Below are 14,092 nucleotides of genomic sequence, written 5' to 3' on the forward strand. Positions count from 1 at the left end.
TTCTATACTCCTCTAGGCTTTCTGCAGTATTGAGCTCTCAGTATCTGACATAAGCTTCCCTTTTTTGCCTTATCCTACCCTGTATGCTCCTTGACGTCCAGGGGACTCTAGGTTTGGGAGTCCACCCTTTTCCTTTGTGGGAACATATTTGCTCTGAACCCTCACTATCTCCTCCTTGAATGCCTCCCACTGCTTTGACACTGATTCACCTTCAAGTAGCTGTTTCCAGTTCACTTTTGCCAAATCATATCTCAGCTTAATAAAATTGGCCTTTACCAATTGAGGAATGTTACTCTTGTTCTATCTTTATCCTTTTCTATAACTATGCTAATTCTAACTGAATTATGATCACTATCACCAAAATGCTCTCCCACTGATACCCCTTCCACCTGCCCAGCTTCATTCCCTAAAACTAAGTCCAGAACTGCCCCCTCTCTTGTTGGGCTTGCTAAGTACTGACTAAAAAAGTTCTCCTCAATGCATTTTAAGAATTCTATGTGCTCTGTACCTTTTATACTGTTTGTATCCCAGTTAGTATTTGGGTAGTTGAAATCCCCGACTATTACTGCCCTATTATATTTGCACTTCTCAGAAATGTGCCTACATATTTGCTCTTCTATCTCCCTCTGACTATTTGGGGGTCTATAGTACACTCCTAGCAGTGTGATTGCTCCTTCTTTGTTCTTCAGTTCAACCCATATGGGCTCATTTGGTGATCCTTCTAACATATCATCCCTCTTCACTGCTGTAATTGTTTCTAGTTAAATGTAATCTTGTGCTCCTGTTTGAAAATTCTGCTAAATTTCTTAACTATTGTGACATAAATGGATTTTTATCTATGATTGATGTTTAACTTGTATTTTCTCTTGCTGGAAACCACAAAGTTGCACAGATTATTTTTCAAAGGGAAAGCCATGAGCTCAGAGACCAGATATACTGGCAGCGGTAGTCTTCACAAGGCGTGAATGTTCAGGGAAGTACACTGGAATGTCTAAGGTGCTAACTGGGTTAATTGGCCACGCATTTCACATTGTATGGCAAGCATCGTAAGCCATTGCCAAAGATTGGTATTATTAAAATTCACAATGAAAGTGAAGCCTTTTGTTTTAGTATAACTTCATAGAGATTTGGATTGTACTTCTATGAAAACCAAGACTTAACCTATTGCCTTCTACCTAAATTTGGACTTTCCCAGGATCTCAACTCTATGAAACTCCTGACCTCTCTCGATCTTTCTCTTCCTTCTACAATCTACAGACTTTTAAAACTCAGACTGGTATTATCCAATGAGTACTTCTTGATGTATCTCATCTGATTTCCTAGTGTTTTCAACCTTGGTGATGTCCTCACTCTGGTCTTTGGTCCTTCACCTGGCTTTCTCAATAATTAAAAACAATTGATTACAAAAGCACTGAAATTAATTTTTGATTTACATCTGAGCAGATGCTACTGTCATGACAGAGAGTAGTGATAAAGATATCTGCTTAGCCAGTGTGTACGTGTATGTATAAATACTGGTTTCAAAATGAGTCAATTTAACATTGTCAGACTAAAATAAAAAACAATGAATAGCCATTAAAACCACCATACCAATGCCAAATTTTTCTAACTGCTGCAGATTTATTGATTAAATCTGAAAACTCTCAACTCTAAATATAGCAGTTAGCATGGATCCAGGATGGTGATTGAACTCCAAATGCAATTTGAGAAGGAAAAGGATGATGTCTTGTTCCAGAGAAATTTGTTGCATATCATAGAGTGGCGAGAATGAGTAGGACAAGTCAATCCCTGGACTCTTCCATATTGAATGCACCTTAGGATTTGTGTGGTTTGAGGTAGAAATCCTTAAATGGATCATTATTCTCAGTGGGTTTTATTTCAATGAATGAAAAGGTATTACTGCTAAACTCTGATGCAACTTTGTTCTCCTGCACAAACTGTGCACCTTTACTGTAAAAATGAAGGGCTTCATCTTTTGGCTAAAGGACTATGTTTAATTTTAAGCATTGCCAAGTATTTGTGGGTTCAACAACACCTTGCAATGATTTAGCGCCTTTAATGTGGTAAAATGTCCCAAGGTGCTTCACATGAGTGTTATCAAACAAAATTTGATACCGAGCCACATAAAGAGATATTAGGACAGGTGACCAAAAGCTTGGTCAAAGGGGTAGGTTTTAAGGAGCGCCTTAAAGGAGGAGTGAGAGGTTTAGGGAGAGAATTCCAGAACTTAGGACCAAGGCAGCTGAAGACCCGGCCGCCAATGGTGGAGCGATGAAAATTGGGGATGTACAAGAGACCAGAATTGGAGGAGCGCAGAGATCGAGGAAGATTGCAGTATTGGAGGAGGTTAGAGATAGGGAGGGGCGAGGCCATGGAGGGATTTGAAAATCCATTACAGCTGTGACCAACAGAAATATGGAAACTCTCAATGGTATTATTGCCTTCTAATCACTCCAAGGTATCTATGATTCTCTGTACAGGTAATTGCCAACAGAGTGCTATTCCTGTTGCTAACTCTGCCAGGGCCACCATTGCTTTTATCCACTGCCCAATTTCTCTCTTTCCCTCCTGAAGGCACTGACTTGTTGGGGTGCAGTTCCAAGATCACAGGCTGTCCTCCAGTATGTTATCCCAGTGAGTGTTCTTCGCTTGTCAGCCTGGAAAATGAGTGTCAGCTGGCTATTAAGCCATTGGTAGCACTCTCGCTTCTGAGTCAGAAGAGCCCTGCTCCAGAGATTTGAGTACATAATCTAGGCTGACAGTCTAGTGCAATACTGAGGGAGTGCTGCATTGTTTGAGCCGTCGTATTTCGGATGAACATGTCACCTCCAACAGTGGTTAAACTGAGGCCCCATCGGTCCTCTCAGGTGGAGGTAAAAGATCCCATGACACTGTTCAAAGAGGAGCAGGGGAGTTCCCCAGTGTCCTGACCAACATTTATCCCTCAGCCATTATCACAAAAACAGATTGGCTGGTCATTTATCTCATTGCTGTTTGTGGAAACTTGCTCTGTATAAATTGGCTGCCTTGTTTGTCTATATTACAACAGTGACCACACTTCAAAAGTAAGTCATTAACTGTGAAGCATATTGGGATGTCCTGCAGACATGAAAGGCGCGGTATAAATGCAAGTTTGTTTGTTCATTCTGTTTGACTATGAGGCGTATCAGAGGGAAGCCCGATCCCATCATTGCCCAATGTTCACATGTGTGCTTTCCAACAGTGATCACTGGATGGGACTTAGGAATAAGAATCCCATCAACTCTCATTTATTTTCAATGATAGTCATTCTTTTTAGGAAAAAGTTCAAACTATTTCTTTATATGTCACCTTGAGGGAGAAATCTTGACTGGTGTCAAATTGATTTATAATCTGTTACTGTTTTCTCAAAACATCTAAATGCTTCCTCTGATGATGCAGTGAGATTTTCCAATGAGGAGCCACGCAGAACAAGAAAGTCCTAGGTTTGATGCTGGTCTCTGCCAAGTTAGTTGGCAGATGCAGGACTACCATAATTGGCCTCAGCAATGCTTGGGTACGGTTCCTTCCCTGATTGTTATCCAGTGACTCCTGCTGGACGTGAACAAGAATGGATGTTGGGCTCACCTGTGATATCTCCAATGTCAAATAACCCGTTGACCATCACTGTCAAGGTTCAAACAAGAATAACAGCCAATTGGATGGGCTGTCAAGGAGACGGTGGTGCCTGTTGAATTGCACTCAACAAAGAAAGGAGAGGGGAGAAAATTTGAGTAATTGATGAAGGAAGAAAAAGCTGTTCTAAAGAGTTTGATCTTGCCATGGATGACTCAAGGGACAGCAGGCTATTTGACCACTGGGGTATCACAGCCGAGCACAACACCAACACATAATCTTTAAAACGGTGATCAATAGAGTTCAGGAGAAGTATATTCCTCTAAAAAGCAAGAACAAACTAGCCAATAATGAAACACCATGGATGAATAAAGAGGTAAGGGTAAAATTGAAACTAAAGAAAAAGGCATACTCTAAAGGACAATAAAGGAGAGGATGACAAAAGGGAATACAAAGAGGTTAGGAAAGAAGTCAAAAAAACAATTAGGAAAGTAAAGAGGAACCATGAGATTAAATTATCAAGAAATATAAAAAGAAATAGTAAAGTATTCTATGGGCACATAAATAACAAAGGAAAAATCAGAATAGGGATAGGGCCACTAAGGGATGCACAAGATAAACTCACAGGTAACGACAGCGAAATGGCAGAAATATTGAACAGTTATTTTGCCTCAGTATTTAACAGGGACACTAACATGGTGGGCATGATATTAGAAGAAGAGACCAAAAAAGATATAAATACATTTAAGATAGAAAGGGAGGAGATAATTGATAGACCAATCAAGCTTAGGGAGGATAAAACCCCTGGTCTGGATGGATTGCACCCACGAATATTAAAAGAAGTTAAGGAAGAGATAGCAGAGCAACTATTACACATACATAAAAATTTATTAGAAAAGGGAATAGAGCCAGAGGACTGGTGGACAGCTAATGTTATTTCTATATTTAAAAAGGGAGATAGAACAAGTCCAGGGAACTGCAGACCAATTAACTTAACATCGGTGGTAGGAAAGATAATGGAATCTTTACTCAAAGATGTAATAGAAAGACAACTAGAGACCGAAAATATAATAAAGAATAGTCAGCACGGATTTCAGAAGGAAAAGTCATGCTTGACCAACCTTATTGAATTCTTTGAAGAAGGAACAAAAAGTAGTCAAGGGTAATGCAATAGATATAATATATTTGGATTTTCAAAAGACCTTTAATAAGGTACCTGGAGACAAGAGAGAGTTTAACCACCTCCCCTTGACATTCAACGGCATTACCATTGCCGAATCCCCCACCATCAACATCCTGGGGGTCACCATTGACCAGAAACTTAACTGGACCAGCCGTATAAATACTGTGGCTACAAGAGCAGGTCAGAGGTTGGGTATTCTGCGGTGAGTGACTCATCTCCTGACTCCCCAAAGCCTTTCCACCATCTACAAGGCACAAGTCAGGAGTGTGATGGAATACTCTCCACTTGCCTGGATGAGTGCAGCTCCAACAACACTCAAGAAGCTCAACACCATCTAGGACAAAGCAGCCCGCTTGATTGGCACCCCATCCACCACCCTCAACATTCACTCCCTTCACCACTGGCGCGCTGTGGATGCAGTGTGTACCATCCACAGGATGCACTGCAGCAACTCGCCAAGGCTTCTTCAACAGCACCTCCCAAACCCACGAGCTCTACCACCTAGAAGGACAAGAGCAGCAGGCACATGGGAACAACATCACCTGCATGTTCCCCTCCAAGTCACACACCATCGCGACTTGGAAATATATCGCTGTTCCTTCATCGCTGGGTCAAAATCCTTTCCTAACAGCACTGTGGAAGAACCTTCACCACACGGACTGCAGCAGTTCAAGAAGGCGGCTCACCACCACCTTCTCAAGGGCAATTAGGGATGGGCAATAAATGCCGGCCTTGCCAGTAATGCCCACATCCCGTGAACGAATAAAAAAAAATTGGAGAGGGAGCATAAAAGATTCATGAGGTTGATACCAGAACTGAGAGGATATCCTTATCAGGAAAGGCAGTACAGGCTGCGGCTCTTTTCTCTAGAAAAGAGAAGGCTGAGGGATGACCTGACAGAGGTCTTTAAGATAATAATGTTTGAGAGGGTAAACGTAGAGAAAATGTTTCCACTTGTGGGGGAGACCAAAATTAGAGGTCATAAATATAAAATAGTCGCTAATAAATCCAAAAGGGAATTCAGGAGAAACTTTTTTACCTAAAGAGTGGTAAGAATGTGGAATGTGCTACCACAAGGAGTAGTTGAGGCAAATAGCATAGATGCATTTAATGGGAAGCTAGATAAGCACATGAGGAAGAAAGGAATAGAAGGGTATCCTGATAGGATTAGATGAAATAGGGAGGGAGGAGGCTCGTGTGGAGCATAAATGCCGGCATAGACCAGTTGGGCTGAATGGCCTATTTCTGTGCTGTAGTTTCGATGTAACTTGATGTAACATGTTCGCTTACAACAAGTATTGCTGGACCTATCTTTTTCCAGAGATTTTAATTTTAATTGGCAATTCTGCTGAAGGAGAGAATAGCTGTTGTATTAGTGCTGCACTGAAGAATCTCTTAATAAAAAAATAATTTTAAAATACAATGTTATAAGGTTATAAGAACATAATAGAAGCAGGAGCAGGCCATATGGCTCCTAGAGCCTGCTCCACCATGGCTGATCTTCAACCTCAACTCCACTTTCTCGCCCGATCTCCATATATATAGGGCTCGATTTCTAGACGTCCGAGCGGGTGGGTTCGTGGCGGAGGGGGGCTCCGAAAATCGGGGATTCCCGGGGCGGGTCCGGAGCCCGGCTCAAACTCGCCCACTTCCGGGTTCCCCAGTGACCTGCTTAGATGCGCGTGCAGCTGCAGGACATGTAGTGGCAGGTTGGGTGAAGCATGAGAGGGTGAGTATGAGATAGAGCCATGAGATTGTATGAGGATTGGGTTGAGTGGTAGTGGTGGGATGAGTACTGGCGAGGTGAGTAAGTGCGGGTAAGATGAGGATGAGTGGGTGTGAGGAGTGATGTGATAGAGCAGTTTTGGCAGTGCAGAAGGAGATGTGGGATGGGGGCAGTGATGTGGCAGACGGAGTGTAGGGGAATGAGTAAGTGTACTCACTTCGGCTCACCTACTTAAGTCATTGAAGGGCCTCCTGCACTGTATGCAGGTGCGTGATATGTTGGTGGTGCTGGTGACCTCCTTTGCCACCTCGAGCCAGGCCTTCGTGGTGGCAGAGGCAGGCCACTTCCTCCCGTCCGCCGGGTGGAAGATCTCCCTGCTCCTCCTCCTCCTCCTCCTCCTCACCCCATCCAGTAGGACCTGGAGTGAGGCATCATCAAACCTGGGAGCAGCCTTCCCCCTGGGCTGCTCAATGCTGTAATTTTGCCTATTTTCTGCAGCATCAGTCAGTGGAGGACTGCCCCTTTAAATAGGAACATAGGAACAGGAGTAGGCCATTCAGCCCCTCATGCCTGCTCCGCCATTTGATAAGATCATGGCTGATCTGTGATCTAACTCCATATACCCGCCTTTGGCCCATATCCCTTAATATTTTGATTGCCAAAAAGCTATCTATCTCAGATTTAAATTTAACAATTGAGCTAGTATCAATTGCCGTTTGCGGAAGAGAGTTCCAAACTTCTACAACCCTTTGTGTGTAGAAATGTTTTCTAATCTCACTCCTGAAAGGTCTGGCTCTAATTTTTAGACTGTGCCCCCTACTCCTAGAATCCCCAACCAGCGGAAATAGTTTCTCTCTATCCATCCTATCCGTTCCCCTTAATATCTTATAAACTTCGATCAAATCACCCCTTAACCTTCGAAACTCCAGAGAATACAACCCTAAATTGTCTAATCTCTCCTCATAACTTAACCCTTGAAGTCCGGGTATCATTCTAGTAAACCTACGCTGCACTCCCTCCAAGGCCAATATGTCCTTCCGAAGGTGCGGTGCCCAGAACTGCTCACAGTACTCCAGGTGCGGTCTAACCAGGGTTTTGTATAGCTGCAGCATATCTTCTGCCCCCTTGTACTCTAGTCCTCTAGATATAAAGGCCAGCATTCCATTAGCCTTATTGATTATTTTCTGCACCTGTTCATGGCACTTCAATGATCTATGTACATGGACCCCGAGGTCTCTTTGGACATCCATTGATTTTAACTTTTTACCATTTAGAAAGCACCCTGTTCTATCCTTTTTTGATCCAAAGTGGATGACCACACATTTGCCTACATTGAATTCCATTTGCCACCTAATCTATCAATATCCCTTTGTAATTTTATGTTTTCATCTACACTGCTTACAATGCCACCAATCTTTGTGTCATCGGCAAACTTAGATATGAGACTTTCTATGCCTTCATCTAAGTCATTAATAAATATTGTGAATAATTGAGGCCCCAAGACAGATCCCTGCGGGACTCCACTAGTCACATCCTGCCAATGTGAGTACCTACCCATTATCCCTACTCTCTGTCGCCTTTCGCTCAGCCAACTTCCTAACCAAGTCTGTACTTTTCCCTCGATTCCATGGGCTTCTATCTTAGCTAACAGTCTCTTATGTGGAACCTTATCAAATGCCTTCTGGAAGTCCATATAAATGACATCCATTGACATTCCCCTGTCCACTACTTTAGTCACCTCTTCAAAAAATTCAATCAGGTTTGTCAGGCACGACCTACCTTTCACAAATCCATGCTGGCTCTCTCTGATTAACTGAAAATTCTCGAGGTGTTCAGTCACCCTATCCTTAATTATAGACGCCAGCATTTTCCCCACAACAGATGTTAGGCTAACTGGTCTATAATTCCCCGGTTTCCCTCTCTCTCCTTTTTTAAAAAGCGGAGTGACATGTGCAATTTTCCAATCCAGAGGGACAGTTCCTGAATCTAGAGAACTTTGAAAGATTATAGTTAGGGCATCTGCAATGTGCTCACCTACTTCCTTTAAAACTCTGGGATGGAAACCATCTGGTCCTGGGATTTGTCACTCTTTAGTGCTATTATTTTCTTCATTACTGTTGCTTTACTTATATTAATTTTATCGAGTCCCTGTCCCCGATTCAATATTAGTTTTCTTGGGATTTCCGGCATGCTATCCTCTTTTTCTACTGTAAATACTGATGCAAAATAATCATTCAACATGTCCGCCATTTCCCCATTGTCAATGACAATATCCCCGCTTTCAGTTTTTAAGGGGCCAACACTGCTCCTGACCATTCTCTTTTTCCTAATGTAACTATAAAAGTTCTTCGTATTGGTTTTGATATCCCTTGCGAGTTTCTTTTCATACTCTCTTATTGTAGCTCTTACTATCTGTTTTTTGACCCTTTGTTGATCTTTGTATCTTTCCCATTCGGCAAATCTGTACCATTTTTTGCCTTTTTGTATGCCCTTTCCTTATGTCTTATACTGTCCCTTACCTCTTTAGTTGTCCATGGCTGTTTTTTTTGGCAAGTAGAGTTCTTGCCCCTCAGGGGTATAAACTGATTCTGTATCACGTTAAATGTTTCTTTAAACATTTCCCACTGAACATCAGTCGTTTTACCCATTAACAGATTTGCCCAGTTTACTGTGGACAGTCTCTGTCTCATCCCATTGAAGTCGGCCTTACCCAAATCTAGAATCTTAGCAGCTGACTCACTTTTTTCCCTTTCAAACACTACATTGAACTCAATCATGTTATGATCGCTATTGGATAATGTTCACGTACAGTTAAGCCGTTAACTAAATCTGGTTCATTACTCATTACTAAATCTAATATGGCTTACCCCCTTGTTGCCTCTAGGACATACTGCTGCAGAAAACTATTCCGGACACTCAAGAAATTCACTACCTTTCTGACAGTTGCTAGTCTGCTTTTCCCAATCTATGTGAAGGTTAAAGTCCCCCATTAAGACCACAATGCCTTTCTTACATGCTTGTCTAATCTCTGCATTTATGCAGTCTAGCACTTCAGAGCTGCTGCCAGGGGTCCTATACACAACTCCCACTATAGTCTTAGATCCTTTCCTATTTCTCAATTCAACCCATAAGGTCTCTGTTGGCTGCTTACCTCTCGTTATATCCCCCTTTATCATTGAAGTGATTTCATCTCTAATCATTAAGGCTACTCCTCCCCCTCTTCCATTTTCCCTGTCTCTCCTGTAGACCTTATAACCCGGTATATTTAGTTCCCAATCCTGACCATCCTGCAGCCATGTCTCAGTAATAGCTATCATGTCATACCCTCCAATTTGAATTTGAACCTGTAGTTCATTTAATTTATTCCTTATACTCCGTGCATTTGTATATAGAACTCTTGGTTGGGCCACACACCCTAGCCTGACCTTCAGCTTTGATGCTGGGTTAATTGCCTTACACCTTCTAGTTTTCACTTTATCTGTAGTGTCTAAAGTACACTTTCTTTCTGCTGCTCTACGCTTTTCCCTTTCACTTGTTCTTGAACAACTGTTTATACTATTTGTATTGTAAATTTCCCCTGGGTCTTCCCCTCTCTTGCTGCTCTCAACTTTACTCCCTTCTGACTCCCCTCTCAGGTTCCCATCCCCCTACCACTCTAGTTTAAACCTTCCCCAACAGCACTAGCAAACACCCCCACGAGGACATTGGTCCCGGTCCTGCTCGGGTGTAACCCGTCCCGCTTGTACAGGTCCCACCTTCCCCAGAACTGGTCCCAATGTTCCAGGAATCTAAATCCCTCCCTCCTACACCATCCCTGCAGCCACGCATTCATCCGGTCTATTCTCCTGTTCCTATACTCACTAGCACGTGGCACTGGTAGTAATCCTGAGATCACTACCTTTGAAGTCCTGCTTTTTAATTTATCTCCTAACTCCTTAAATTCACCTTGCAGCACCTTACCCATGCGCCCAGTCGACCCCCCGCTGCCAAGCCGCCTCCCTCCTAATATCGAGCCCATAATGTGGGAAAATGTGAACTTGTCCACTTTGGCAGGAGGAATAGAAAAGCAGCATATAATTTAAATGGAGAGAGATTGCAGAACTCTGAGGTACAAAGGGATCTAGGTGTCCTAGTACATGAATCACAAAAAGTTAGTATGCAGGTATAGCAAGTGATTAGGAAGGCAAATGGAATGTTGTCATTTATTGCAAGGGGAATGGAATATAAAAGTAGAGATGTTTTGCTACAGTTGTACAGGGCATTGGTAAGACCATATCTAGAATACTGTGTGCAGTTTTGGTCTCCTTATTTAAGAAAGGACATAATTGCTTTAAAGGCTGTTCAGAGAAGGTTCACTCAACTGATTCTTGGGATGAGGGGGTTATCTTATGAGGAAAGGTTGAACAAGTTGGGCCTGTAAACACTGGAGTCTAGAAGAATGAGAGGTGATCTTATTGAAACATATAAGATCCTGAGCGGATTTGAAGGGGTAGATGCTGAGAGGATGTTTCCTCTTGTGGGAGAGACTAGAACTATGGGCCACAGTTTAAAAATAAGGGGTCTCCCATTTAAGATGGAGATGAGGAGAATTTTTTTCTCTCAGAGGGTCGTGAGTCTGTGGAACTCCCTTCCCCAGAGAGCGGTGGAGGCAGGATCATTGAATATTTTTAAGGCTGAGTTAGATAGATTCCTGATTAACAAGGGAGTCAAAAGTTATAGTAGGTAGAAGGGAAAGTAAGGTTGAGGTCACAATCAGATCAGCCATGACCTTATCAAATGGCAGAGCAGGCTCGAGGGGCTGAATGACCTACTCCTGCTCTTAATTTGTATGTTCTTATGTTCGTATGTATCCCTTGATGCCCCTAGAGTCGAAAAATCTATCCCTCTCAGCCTTGAACATTTTCAATAACTCAGCATCCACAGCCCTCTGGGGTAGAGAATTCCAAAGATTCACAACCCTCTGCATGAAGAAATTCCTCCTCATCTCAGTCTTGAATGGCCGACCCTGTATCCTGCGACTATGCCCCCTAGTTCTAGACTCTCTAGCCGGGGAAACAATCTCTCAGCATCTACCCTGTCAAGCCCCCTCAGAATCTTATATGTTTCAATGAGATCACCTCTCATTCTTCTAAACTCCAGAGAGTATAGGCCCATTCTACTCAACCTCTCTTCTTAGGACAACCCTCTCATCCCAGGAGTTAATCCAGTGAACTTTCGTTGTTCCGCCTCCAAGGCAAGTATATCCTTCCTTAGATAAGGAGACCAAAACTCTACGCAGTACTCCAGGTGAGGTCTCACTAAAGCCCTGTACAACTGTAGTAAGATTTCCTTAACCTTGTACTCCAATTCCCTTGCAATAAAGGCCAACATGCCATTTGCTTTCCTAGTTGCCTGCTGTACCAGCAAACTAACTTTTTGTGTTTTTTGTACCAGGACACCCAAATCTCTCTGATCACCAACATTTAATAGTTTCTCACCAAAATATTTTTAAAATATTCTGTTTTTCTATTCTTCCTACCAAAGTGAATAGCCTCACATTTCCACACATTATATTCCATCTGTCACTTTCTTTCCCACTCACTTAATCTGTCTGTATCCCTTTGCAGACTCTTTGTGTCCTCCTCACAATTTACTTTCCCACCTAGCTTTGTATCATCAGCAAACTTGAATACATTACACTCGGTCCCCTCATCTAAGTCATTAATATAGATTGTAAATAGCTGGGGCCCAAGCACTAATCCTTGTGGCACCCACTAGTTACAGCCTGCCAACCTGAAAATGACTTGTTTATCCCTACTCTCTGTTTTCTGTCCTTTAACCAATCCTCTATCCATGCTAATATATTACCCCCATCCCTATGAGCCCTTAACTTGTGTAACAACCTTTTATGTGGCACCTTATCGAATGCCTTTTGAAAATCCAAATATACCACATCCACTGGTTCCCCTTTATCTGCCCTGCTAGTTACATCCTCAAAAAACTCTAATAAATTTGTCAAACGCGATTTCCCTTTCATAAAACCAGTTGACTCTGCCTAATCATATTATGATTTTCTAATTGCCGTTACCACTTTCTTAATAATGGATTCCAGCATCTTCCCAACAACCGATGTCAGGCCAACTGGCCTGTAGTACCCTGTTCTCTTGCTCCCTCCATTCTTGAATAGCGGGGTAACATTTGCTACCTTCCAGTCTACTTGGACTGTTCCAGAATCTAGAGATTTTGGAAGATCATAACCAATGCATCCTCTATCTCTGCAGTCACCTCGTTTAGAACTCTAGGATGTATGCCATCAGGTCCACGGGATTTGTCAGCTTTTAGTCCCATTAGTTTGTCCAATACTTTTTCTCTAGTGATATTAATTGTATTAAGTTCCTCACTTTCATTAGACCCTTCGTTCCCCACTATTTCTGGTATGCTTTTTGTGTCTTCTACTGTGAAGACAAGATACAAAATATTTGTTTAATGCATCTGCCATTTCCTGATTCCCCATTATAATTTCTCCTGTCTCAGCCTCTAAGGGACCAACGTTTACTTTTGCTACTCTCTTCATTTTTACATACTTGTAGAAGCTCTTACAATCCATTTTTATATTTCTTGCTAGTTTACTTTCATATTCTATTTTCTCCCTTATCATTTTTTTGGTCGTCCTTTATTGGTTTCTAAAACTCTCCCAATCCGCAGGTTTATTACTTCTCTTGGCAACATTATAGGTATAATACATACTTTTAAAAATAGAGCATATACTATTTAGTCACCGGGGAACTAATGTTATTATCCCAGTCAGTCAGCGAGCCCAGGCCTATCTTACTTGAGTTGCCTTTTTTCACTCAAGATTTGTATAATGGCCTGGAGCCAACAATCTTTAAATGTGCTCCCAGGCAATAATGTTCACCATGTGTTGTTCATCTCCTGGACTGAGTTATATAGTTCTCTTTCGGAAAAAGCTCATGGATTTAAAAAAAACTTCTAAATCAGTCCATCTTGCTGCCTGCATAATTAGACCGGACCATGTGAGGCTTCGTGGATGCTTTCTGTGGCACTCCTTGGTTCCTTCAACTGAGGGTTACTTGAGCAATGAGGGAACAAACCCATAGTTTCTCTTCTCCCTGCTTCGGGCCACCCTGGCAAAGGCTTATTAGAAATATCCAACAAGATTGGAATGTCATTGTTGGGCTCCATTTCTGGAGTCAAAAGCTCTACTGCACTTGCCACCAAACCCTGGCTTTTGATGATTTGGATAATATTTCAATGCTCCCATATCTTTGGGAAGAATGCAGCCTTGACAGGGCTTAGGGACATGATTTCATCCCATCAGCTAGTCTATACAAGATTGCCAGCTTATCCAGGGTACTGTACATGTGGGTATTTTTGACCAAATTGTTTATGACCATTTTGTTGAGTGCTTTACCTCAGGATCCAGGTGACATGTTCTTATATTCCCTGTGAATCCTAAAAACATAAGAAATAGGAGCAGGAGTAAGCCAATCGGCCCTTCGAGCCTGCTCCGCCATTTAATAAGATCATGGCTGATCTGATCCTAACCTCAAATCTAAATTCATGTCCAATTTCCTGCCCGCTCCCCGCTT

Source organism: Heptranchias perlo, chromosome 25 (genome assembly GCF_035084215.1).
Source record: "Heptranchias perlo isolate sHepPer1 chromosome 25, sHepPer1.hap1, whole genome shotgun sequence".
NCBI classification, from domain to species: Eukaryota; Metazoa; Chordata; class Chondrichthyes; order Hexanchiformes; family Hexanchidae; genus Heptranchias; species Heptranchias perlo.